At 33.8% G+C, this 12,770-nt stretch overlaps 1 pseudogene; it reads right to left on the bottom strand.

Annotated features, from left to right (window-relative positions):
- Positions 1-6,141: 6,141 nt before the first annotated feature.
- LOC114029224 lies at positions 6,142-7,386 on the bottom strand (annotated as a pseudogene).
- Positions 7,387-12,770: the final 5,384 nt, after the last annotated feature.

Raw genomic sequence — 12,770 nt, 5'->3', positions numbered from 1 at the left:
CACACACACACACACACACACACACACACACACACACACACACACACACACACACCACCACCACCACCACCACCACCACCACCACCACCACCACCAACAACAATTTCTAAGTTATTAATGCGAATAGATGCAATATACTGTCTGGATATTTTTGTCATTTTGTACTTAAAGATAGATTTCTAAAATATATCCATTAAAACACATGGTTTATTATCTATTTTCTGAGAAGCTACATTTTTAAACATACAGTGTAAAAGACATTCTTGAATTTATACTCTATGTCATTCCCTTATATAAAAATAGGAATCATGTTGTACTTAGGGTTAAATTTAGAGATAAATGCATGAATAACTCACACTAATACTAATGAATATCAAGGTATAGAAAGCATACTTGTTAGAGGATTAGCATGACTAAATACTTAATACAAATTTTAGTGAAATTCAGTCATTTGTGAAACCTTGGTAACATATTCCATCAGATACCACATCTTTTAAAAGCATTTTTCCCCTTCTATTCATATAAGCAGTAGGCACACACACACACATATGTAAACATGAGTATGAAAAGACAATCTACTCCTCAAATGCCCTTACATTTCCATACATATCAATGTGTTCTAAAATGACACTAACATGAACTAGTGTGCACTAAAGAGAGCTTGAATATGACGTGAGCAAAGAAGAAAACATGAAAATCATAAAACCAGGGAAAATGAAATGTTTTGATTACTTTTCAAGCAAGAGGAGACAAATTGCCAAACCCCTCCAATACTTTTAAAATTCTATTTAAAGTCGGTGGAACATAAATTACAAAATAGACTTTACAGAAATAAAGATATACATTCATTGCTTATGGTTGGGCCTTATCAATATAATGAAAATGACAATATACAGTAAATTAATTTACTGAGAGTGCTAGTCCAAACATCTCAGGGTTAAGATCCCTGCAATGGGGAAGATATGACTGGGTGGAAGGAAGTTAATTATTGATGAATGAGTTTAGGTAGGTTATTGATATCACTATTAGTTTAGTCTAGAGTGCAGTCTTCTCAAGATGCTAGGTAGCTCAGGTGAAGAGAACAGTGTGGGGAGCTGATAAAATAGTCTTGACCTGTAGGTAGGAAGGGTTCCTTGAAAGTAAGAGGAGGTCAGTTCAGGAGCCTCCCATGTGATGGAATGACATGAATGTGTATTTGTGTCTCTGTCTCCTGCAGGCAAGTAGGGTCCTCTGCAAGTGGGAAGAGGTCAGCCTAAGAGACCAGTACTCAGTGTAATAGAACTGAGCTACATTTTGAGCCCACTCATTCCTCCATCACCCCAGAGTCTGTGGTAATGTAGGGAATGAATACTTCTAAGATGTTGGGGAAAAATATCTGTAGTTTGCTCTTGATATATCTGAAGTAAATATCACTTTGGAAAAAAACAGTTGGTGTTAAGAACCAAGTTCAAGTCTGGCCTCAGACATTAGCTGTGTGACTCTGGGCAAGTCAGCTCTTCTCAATGAGGGAGGTGGGAAGGGAGGAAGAGAGAGAATTTGGAACTCAAAGTTTTTAAAGCGAATCTTAAAAATTGGTTTTACATGTAATTGGAGGAAAATAGAATACTAAATAAAAAAGAAAAGGTGATTCTAAATTTATCATAAAAATTAATAAAATAATTTTATTTAATTTTATTAATTAATTTATTAAATTTTATTAATAAAAACATATCAAACTAATACATATGTACCCTGTGTGCTTCAGTTATCTCAGCTGTAAAATAGGGGTACCTCACAGGATTAATGTGAGGGTCAAATGAGATAATATTTGTAAAGTGTTTAGCACAGTTCCTGGCACATGTTTCAGGCTTGATAAATGTTTGTTGCCTTCCCCCTTTCCTCCCCAACAGAACAGGGGAACTAGACAGTAATAATGTGAACATAGCTGGTGAGGCCTGTAACTGATGGAAATGATAAAAAGATAAAGCACACTCAGAATAACACCAATTATATAGATACATATGAACCTTTTTTCTTTTTAAAAAATTTTCTTTTGTTTTAAAATGTCTTATTGATATTTTCAGTTTTTAACATCACCATAGTAAGCCCATATATCTCTCCCCCTTCCCCTCCCAAAGAACCATCCTGAATGACAATATTTATTGTTTATTTATTTTCACAATATTTTTTTTAGAAAGGAAAAATATTAGCACAACTGATCAATACGTTGAAAAAGTCTGAAAATGTGTGATGTGTAACACCAGTGAACCTCCCATTCCCATGAAGGGATATGTTGTGGATATCTTCTCATATCTCTTCGAGTCCTACTTGATATTTATCATATTTACTTTTGATTTTTTTGGTGTGTCATTTTTCTTTCCATGTATATTGTTATACATATCGTGTATATTATTTTCTTGGCTCTGCTTACTTCACTTTGCACTGGTTCGTATAGATCTTTCCATACTTCTCCATATTCATCACACACATTATTTCTTATAGCACAGTAATATTCCCTTACACCACAGTTTATTTAGCCATTTCCCAATTGATGGATTTTGTTTCTAATTTTTTGCTGTTACAAAAAGTGCTCCTATTAATATTTTGGAATATATGGGAACTTTTTTCTTATTAATGGCTTCCTTGGAGCATAAGCCAAATAATGGAATCTCTGGTTCAAAAAGTCACATTTTCATCACTTTATTTGTTTTATTATTTTAATTGCAAATGACTTTCTGAAATGGTTATACCATTTGGAGTTATGACTCTACCAATGATGTATTAGTTTGATATGTGCCTTTTTAAAAAATCAGAATTTTATTAGTATTTTTCTATGATAAGTTTAGAATCATCTTTTCTTTTTTTGTTTAGTATTTTATTTTCCCCCAATTACATGTAAAACTAGTTTTTGAGATTTATTTTAAAAACTTTGAATTCCAAATTCTCTCTCTTATTCCTTTCCCACCCCCTTCATTGAGAAGTCAAGCAATCCGACATAGGCTATACATGTGTAGTCGTGCAAAACATATCTCCATATTAGTCATGTTGTGAAAGAAAACAGAGACCCTTCTCAATAAAAAACCCAAGAAAAATAAAGGAAGTAAAAAAAATTATATGCTTGAACCTATATTCAGACACCATCACTTCTTTGTCTGGGGATGGATAGCATTTTTCATTTTAAGTCCTTCTGAGTTATCTTGTATCATTGTATTGCTGATAATAGCAATACAATGATCCAAGTGGTATTGCTAGGTCAAAAGGTATGTATGCTTGGTTTTATAGCCCTTTGGGCATAGTTCCAAATTGTTCTACAGAATGGTTAAAACAATTCACAACTCCACCAACAGTGCATTAGACATTAGTCTCATTTTCCCCACATTCCCTCCAACATTTGTCATTTTCCTTTTCTGCGCTATTAGTCAATCTAATAGGTATGAGGTAGTACCTCAGAATTGTTTTAATTTGTATTTCTCTAATCAATAGTGATTTAGAGCATTTTTTTTCATATGGCTGTAGATAGCTTTGATTACTTCATCTGAAAACTGTTCATATAGTTTGATCACTTATCAATCAGGGAATGGCTCTTATTTTTTACAAATTTGACTCAGTTATGTATATGTTTGAGAAATGAGGTCTTTATCAGAGAAACTTGCTTCAAAATTTTTTTCACAATTACTATTGCTTAATGTATTTCCCTCCATTCTATTCCTCCCCCACCCCGTTTATTCTCCTCTCTCTTTCCTTTCACCCTGTCCATCCTCAAGAGTGTTTTGCTTCTGACTACTGCCTCCACCAATTTGCCCTCCCTTCTATCACCCCCTCCCACTCTTCTCTTGTTCTTTTCCCTTTCCACTTTCCTTTAGGGCAAGATAGATTTGTGTACCCAATTGTGCGTATATTTTATTTCCCCTTTGAACCAATTCTGATGAGAGTAAGGTTCACTCACCTCTCTGCCTTCCTTCCTCTCTTCTGTAAAAGCTTTTTCTTACCTCTTTTATGTGAGATAATTTACTCCATTCTACCCCCTTTTCCCTTTCTCCAGATGCATTCCTCTTTCTCACCCCTTAATTTAATTTAATTTTTTTAGATATCATCCCTTCATATCCAACTCACATCTGTGTCCTTTGTCTATGTATACTCCTTTTGACTGCCCTAATAATGAGAAAGTTTTTATGAGTTACAAGTATCATCTTCCCATGTAGGAATGTAAACAGTTTACCCTTATTAAGTCCCTTATGATTTCCCTTTCCTTTTTACCTTTTTATGCTTCTCTTGAGTGTTGTATTTGAAAGTCAAATTTTCTATTCAGCTCTGGTCTTTTCATCAAGATTGCTTGAAAGACACCTATTTCATGGAATGTCAATTTTTCCCACAAAGGATTATACTTGGTTTTGCTGGGTAGGCGATTCTTGGTTGTAATCCTAGCTCCTTTGCCCTCCAGAATATCATATTCCAAGCCCTCCCCAATCCTTTAATGTAGAAGCTGCTAAATCTTGTATTTTCCTGACTAAGGCTCCATGATATTTTAATTGTTTCTTTTTGGCTGCTTGCAATATTCTCTCCTTGACCTGGGAGTTCTGGAATTTGGCTATAATATTCCTGGGTTTTCATTTTGGGATCTCCTTCAGGAGGTGATCAGTGAATTCCTTCCCTTTCTATTTTACCCTCTGGTTCAAAACATCAGGGCAGTTTTCCTTGACAATTTCTTCAAAGATGATGTCTAGGCTCTTTTTTTTGATCATGCCTTTCAGGTAGTCCAATAATTTTTAAATTCTCTCTCCTGGATCTATTTTTTTTTCCAGATCAGTTGTTTTTCCAAGGAGATATTTCACATTGTCTTCTATTTTTCCATTCTCTTGGTTTTATTTTATTGTTCTTCAATTTCTCTTGAAGTCACTAGCTTCCACTTGCTCAATCCGAATTTTTAAGGAATTATTTTCTTCAGTGAGCTTTTATACCTTTTTTCTTATTTTGCCAATTTTACTTTTTAAGGAGTTTTTTTTTCTTCTGGGGATTTTTGTGCCTCTTTTACCATTTGAGCTATTCTGTTTTCTAAAAATGTTATTTTCTTTAGATTTTTTTTTTGTTTCTTCTTTATCAAGATGTTGACTCTTTTTTCATCATTTTCTTGCATCACTCTCATTTCTCTTCCCAATTTTTCTCCTACATCTCTTACTTGATTTTCAAAATCCTTTTTTGAGCTCTTCCATGGTCTGAGACCAATTCATAATTTTCTTGGAGGCTTTGGATGTTGGAGCCTTGACTTTGTTGTCTTTTTCTGAGCGTGTGTTTTGATCTTCCTTGTCACCATAGTAACTTTATTTGGTCAGAATTTTTTCCCTTCATTTGGTTTTTCAGTCTATTTCTTAACTCTTTGTTAAAGTGGGGTTCTGCATCCAGGGTGGAGGATGCACTGTTCCAAACTTTAAGGGTTTTGTGCAGCTGTTTTCAGAGATACTTCTAGGGACCTGCAAGTTTTCAATTCTTCCAAGGTGGTATAATCTAAAGAGAGGTGTATTTACTACTCTTCTGGCCTTTGCTCTGGTTTATGAGTGACCACAAGCACTCTTTTATGTGATGAGGGTCCCTACTCCACTGTGGCCACAAGTTCTAGTGTGCTAGTGTTCCTCCTTGTCCTGGGATTGACACCCAGGACTGCAACTCAGATCTAAGTATGGGCAAAGTAACAGAGTCCTGCCCCTGCTGCATGCAAAGAGACCCCTTTAGTCTCCTACTGATCAGTTGTTTAACCCCCTTAACTTCTGTGTGCTGAGAGCTCTGGAAGCAGCTGCTGCCACTGCTGATACAGCGGCTTCCAAGACCTGCTCTTGGTTTGCTGGGGCCTGGTCTGTGCTGATGTGGCCTGCGCTGAACTGTGCTCCACTCTCACCTCTGTGCGATGGACTTTTCCTACTGAACTTCTAAGTTGTCTTTTGCTGGAAAATTATTTTGCCCCATCCTTTTGTGGGTTCTGCAACTCCAGGAATTGTTTTATGACATTATTTGGAGGGGTTTTGGGGAGAGCTCGGGTGAATTGCTGCCTTTTCTTGGCCATCTTGGCTCCACATCTAGAATCATCCTTTCTCTTGCCTGATCTGTAATTTTTTGAAGCTAAATTAGAATTTTTTTATTTTCCACTTTTTAAAATGCACTGCATTCTTCTTATAAATTGCACTCTTTGAATTTCTTATCCACCTTCTTCAAGGAAACCCATGTGTTTAACATGCTTCCTCGAGGTTTAGCCCATAACAAATGGTTATTTAATCCAAATATCTCAGCTACAAACTGAGCTGCTTCCTATGGTACAAGTATAGTTGAACAGACAAGATCACTAGAAAATAAAAATGAGGACCATACATGCTGAGCTCCCCTACCAGGTATAAGGGGCAGAAAGTTGATGACTGTTACCAGACGTCACTGATCCCAAACCATTGTATCTGCAAGCTACTACCACAAGTATAGTGGGAACACCATCTTTTTCATAGTTGGCTTTAATCTATAGACTTTCATCTGGCCCTTATTGGAAAGATGCTACTCAAAGTTCACATGGAATTCCATAGCTTCCCCAAATCTTAATTTTTTCATAATGACCAAGGTCAGAAGTTGTGCCAATCAATATCACAACTCTGCGTGGATTTTCCACTTTTTGAAGCAACCTCACTCTCTTTGCAACCCGTTCAAAGTTTTCCTTCATCATCTGGAGGCCTTCAGGAGTCACTTCCTTAAAGTATGGTATGACTGCTTGTCTTTCTGTTGAGTTTTATCACCAGATGGCCAGAGCCTCCAGTGATAATTATCAATAACATCAGCAAGAACAATTTATTTTGTAGTTATGCCAACACTAAATTCAATCTTCATGTCAACCATGTTTCTTAGGTAACCAGGATTTTTTCAGTATTTCAAAAATACCTCATGTAGAATGATTCATGATATCCTTTAGTCTGACCTATGTTAAATCCAGCAAAACACCATTTTGCAGCATTAAGCTGTTCTTAGATCACTGTGGATAATTGTTGGCATCATCCTTGAAAAATAATTCCACTTTAGGTGGTAGAACTTATATTCTTTGCCACCAGGATTTTTGAGGAAAGAACCAGTTGCAATTTTTCTATATACCCATTCAATTGGAATAATTTCATATTGAGGTACAATAAAAGCTTTATCACACTTTTTTTTGGTGAAAGTGTTTTTGATACTTGCTTATGTGACAGCTCAAGAATGTAGTTGGTAATTTTGAGAGTGCAGTTTTTCCTTCCAGGTGATTTTTTTCTAGCTGCATTGCCTGCTATCACCTAGTTTTTAGACTACAAGAGGACTTTTTACAGGACTATTCAAGAACTCATAGACTTCTTTTGTTTTGCCCTCATAGATTTTCTTACCAATCTTCAGTACTTCTGTGGTTGCCATTTCCATGGCTGCAGTATGGTTAATGGGAGGACCATAGGAACCTGGGGAGGAGGAGAGAGAAGAGGTTAGGGATAGCAGGCTTGATATGTGCCTTTTTAAAAGTTAAAATCCATAATAACATAGAGTCAATATGACCAAGATATACTCAAAACATGAATACAATTTAAAAAGATTCTTCACAGAAGTTTATTAAGACAAATAATTTGAAGGATATTCATTGCTAATTTTTTTGGTGGGGACAATGATGACACTACCTCAGTTACAAGTTTAATGCCAATCAAATTAATAAGGGATTACTTTATAAAACTGAGCAAAATTCATTTGAAGAAAAAAGGTAAATAATCAGAAATGAAATGATGAAAAAAGATAGGAATGTAGAAGGGATAGTGCTTTCAGAACTCAACCAATAATAAAAATCAATAATAAACAACGTATTTTGGTGTTGGTTGAAAATAAAGAGGTAAATCACAGGAATGGGATATGAGAATCAGAAACAATTGAACAAGTAAACGAGTTCTTTAATTTAGGCAACAACATAAATTCCTTAGGGGAAAGCCTTCATTTTTTTATAAGGACTGCTGGAAAAAATGAAAAGTAGGTTGGCAAAAAATAGATTTAGAACAACTGATCTGTACCATATACTACAATAAATTCCATGTGGATAAATAAAAAAGCCATATAATTTTAAAAAAGCTAACTGGAGGATTTAAATGAAGTTAGTTTTCAAAATTATGCCCAGAAGGAGAATTCTGCATATTAAAAAGGATATACGTCTTAGAATCATAGACATAGACTTGAAAAAGACCTTAGTGGTCATCTATTACAACTCTCTCATTTTACAGATGAAGACACTGAGGCCCATAGTGATAAAGTGGCTTTTCCAAAGGTTACAAAGGAAGAGGTCACATTTGAAAACAGATTCTCTGAATTCAAACTAAATGCCTTTTTTTCTGCTTTATACCTCTATCTACTGAGACTATACAGGATAAAAGATATAATTTTCATTATATGAAAACCTTTTTAATGAATAAAATTAATGCAACTAGGATAATGAGGGAAATTATGAATTGGGAAAAATCTTTGTATCAAATATCTCTTAAAAATCTGATATCAAAACAGTTCTAAAAAGTGTTGCAAACTATTACCAACTATATGAAAGACTGCTCCAGATCACTGATAACAAGAGAAATGTAAATTAAGATATTTCTGAAGTTTTACTTCATAACTGGCAAATTGACAGTGATGACAAAGGACAAAAATAGTCCATTTTGGAGGGTCATACTTTTAACAGAGCTATGACTTGGTTCAACTCTTCTGGGAAATAATATGGAATTCTTCAACAAATGACTGAAATACTCATACCCTTTAATCCAGAGATCCTACAACCAGGAATATGCATCTACTAAATCAAGAACAGGGGGATCCACAAATATCATCATATTCATAGTTTTAATTTTGTAGTAGAGAAGAACTAGAAATAGTGTCTAGTGAGTGGAGAATTTTTAAATAAATTATGGCATATAAATAGAATGAAACATTATTGTGTCATAAGAAATAACAAATATGAGTACTATGGAAAAACCTGGGAAGATTGGTAAGATCTAATGCAGTTTTTTTCTTTGTTTCTAAGATTTGAGTTGGTTCACTCATTGTTAGCAAGCCTGGTGGCCTTCCCCTCCTAGGAGCTTACCAAATGGATGTCATAAATAGATAGATAGATGGATATAGATATAGATATAGATATAGATATAGATATAGATATAGATATAGATATAGGTATATCCATATAGATGTGTGTGTGTGTGTGTGTGTGTGTGTGTGTGTGTACCCTTGCTGCAGCTTAGAATTCAGCCAACAGCAAGGACTAATGGTGTGGACCACTATGCTCAATTGCCCATTTTCTTTCATTCAATTTCTTCTTATTGAATTTTCTTTCTTCTTTATTTGGTTCCCATTTCTCCCTAAACATTAGATCCTATACTCTGTTGTTGGCTTTTATTTTTGCTCTCTCTGTTTTCTCTGAAATGAAACCAAAACTTCAAGCCCATATCCTAGGGTCTCAAGGTCTAAAGGAAAGGGAAGAGGTCCTGAGACTTTTCTCTCCAGCTTACTACACTGTGTCCCTGCTGTGAATTAATGAGTTCTTCATCTCTGGATACCTCTAGAAAGAGAGAAACTGTGCCTCAGTCAGATTTAAGAACGCAAGAAGTTCCAGTATTGTAGGCAATAGAAAGAGACTGCTGTCACCTCTATGACAAGACAAAATGTTTTGTCCCAGAAGCAGATCCCTAGTGTCTCCCAAGGGGATGCATCCATATTAGGGAGTCTTGTCATACTTCAAATCTCTGTTACATAAGTAAAAATCCAAAAACTAGGGAAAGGGGTGACAAATAGGAGGAAAGGGCACCTGTGAGTGAAAGGAATGAAGTATGTGAGAATAAAATTGCCTTAAAGTAGATTAAGCAAAAATAACCATGGAGGCAAAATATTGTCTTTAAAGAGGAAGTATAACAACAAGTTATTCAAATTCAATAAAAGCAAAATTAGAGAAAAATGGAGGAAAATCTAAATCTCATAACTTTAAATGTGAATGAATCATACAATTCAATAAAAGAAAGTAAAAAACTGAAAAACAAACCAAAACTCCACAATCTGTTACTTACAAGAAACTCAGAAAGAAAGCGAATGTAAAAAAAAAACTAACACAAAAGAACCCCCAAAAGGAGGAGATACTGAAAATTCAAGGAGAAATCAATAAATTTGAAACAAAGATTATAGAAAAGCCGATTCTTTGAAAAGATCAATACAACTGATAAAACTTTTAGACAAACTGATTAAAAAGAGGACAAAATCAAATTAACAAAATAACAAATGAACAAGGTGAAATCATAACACCAGAAGAAATAAAAATAATGATCAGAAACTATTAGACACAATTATGTTCTCAAAAAACAAAGAAGACAAAAGAAACAGAAGAATACCTCAAAAAATATAATACCAAGCTAAAAAGATCAGAGACCTTAAATAATCCAATCTCAGTAAAAAGAAATAGAACTATCTAAAGAACAAAGGAAAACAGACAACAAGCAAACAACAACAACAACAAAAACCCAGAAAAAAAGCAACTCCTGTCCCAGATGGATTCACAGGATAATTCTATAAATCTTTTAAAGGACAATTATTTTTCAAAATGTGAGAAGGAAAGCACGTGACTATACTTTTTTTGGAGACAAATATAATTCTATTACATAAACCAGGGAGACATAAAGCAAAAAAGAGGTATTGACCAACACTATTAAGGAATATTAATTCAAAATTTTAAAATAAAATTGTGTCAGAATATAGCAATCTACCCATAAAATCACTCATTATAATCATGTTGGATTTATGCTAGGGAGAAAAGGATGTTTCAACATTAGGAAAACAATAAACATGTTACAAAGGAAAAGATCCCAAATCAGATGATTATTTTAATAGATGAAGAAAAACCTTTGACAAAGTACAACATTCACTCATGGTAAAAAAAAAAACAAAAAAAAAAACCATACACAGTATGGAGAGGACCACAATATAGAGAGAAATTTTTCAATGTCATGAAAAGAATTTACCTAAAACTAAAAGCAACTATTATATGCAATGGAGACATTACAGGAAGTTTCCCAACAAATAGAGTAGAGCAAGGATACTTACTCTCCGCACTATTATTTAATTTATTTCCAGGTGGTATGGTGGAAAGAGCACTGGAACTGGAATTGGGAATACCTGAGTTCAAATACAGACACTAGCTGTGTGACCCTGCCTAAGTTATTCAACTACTGCCTATCTCAGTTTCCTCATCTGTAAAATGAAGATAATAATAGCAACTGCCTCCTAGTATTGTTGTGAGGATAAAATGAAATAAAATTTGTAAAGTGTTTTGAAAACCATAAAGTACCATGTAAATGCTAGCTATTATTTTTATCATCATCATCATCATCATCATCATCATCAAAATGCTAGAAATAGCAAGAAATAAAAGAAGGGAATTGAAAGCATAAAGATAGGTAAAAGAAAGAAATATGACTGTGCCTATTTGATGATGACATGATGGATTACTTAGAAAATTCTAGGGAATCAGTAAAAATCTTAATTGAGTCACTTAATAACTTCAGCAAAGTTGCAGGCTATGAAGCAAACCTAAAGAAATCAATAGCATTCCTGTATAATAATAACAATATCTAAGAGACAGTAATAGAAAAGTAAATCTCATTCAAAATAACTATAGAAATCACAAAATATTTTAAAATCAAACTACTGAAGCATATTCTTCTGTAGATTCAACTACAAAGTGTTCATTAATAAGGAAAGAAGTTATTAATTTTTGAATTAATTTCAATTAACTAAAGTTAATTCTTTAAATATACTATCATATCATCAGAAAAAAAATGATTATTTCATTTCTTCTTCATCCACTTCATTATCTCCTCAATTTCTTTTTCTTGGACTATTGCTATGTCAGATAGAAGTGGTTCCAATTGACATCCATATTTCACCCTTGAGTTTATTGGAAAAAATTCTAGCTCATCTTCATTATAAATAATTGTAGCTCTCGATACACATACATATACATACATATGTGTATTTACAACATATGACACATGCAAGTATGTGTATATACACATGTGTATATGCAATATGCATATGGGTGTATATATATATATCATTTTAAGAAAAAGTCCATTTACTTCTATGTTTTCTAGTGTTTTATTTTTAAACAGAAATAGGTTTGTGCATATATTCATATAATCATATGAATTTTGGTGATTTCTTATTAACATGGTTAATTAAATTTATATTTTTATTCACAGAAAAACAACCCTGCATTCCTAGTATAAATCCAAACAGGTCATGGTATATAATTTTTGTGCTATTTTGTTTTAGTCCCTTTGCTAATACTTTATTTTTTAATCTGTGTTCAACTATGTGGAGGAAGGGTTGGAAAGCAAAGGGACCAGAAGCAGAGACAGGTATCTTCCATATTCATCTAAGAATGAGTTCAAGAGAGAATTAAGCAGAAGAGGATCATGGACTTACCTCTAGAGTCTTCCAAAGAGTGCCAGCAGTAGAGCCTTCTTTTTTCTGACTATAATTTAAGAATAACGTAACTTTTTTTTAAAAAAATGATGCTGTCTCTGAGATCCCATTTGATTTAAACCTTGATAACTCCAGATTTAGCATTTTCAAAGAATCCTTCAGTTGGAAAGATGAAAGTCAAAATAGAGATTAGTGAATTATATACTTAAGCATAAAAATATATTTTGAAAGCGCAAACAATTGTTGTTAACATTCATATCTTGATAATAATTTTTCAAAAGTTTATTCTTGGTGTATATTGTTGTAAAATA

The sequence above is a fragment of the Vombatus ursinus genome, unplaced genomic scaffold, assembly GCF_900497805.2.
Source record: "Vombatus ursinus unplaced genomic scaffold, bare-nosed wombat genome assembly UNPS02014924.1, whole genome shotgun sequence".
In the NCBI taxonomy this organism is placed as follows: Eukaryota; Metazoa; Chordata; class Mammalia; order Diprotodontia; family Vombatidae; genus Vombatus; species Vombatus ursinus.
This window is presented reverse-complemented; position numbering and strand designations above follow the sequence as displayed.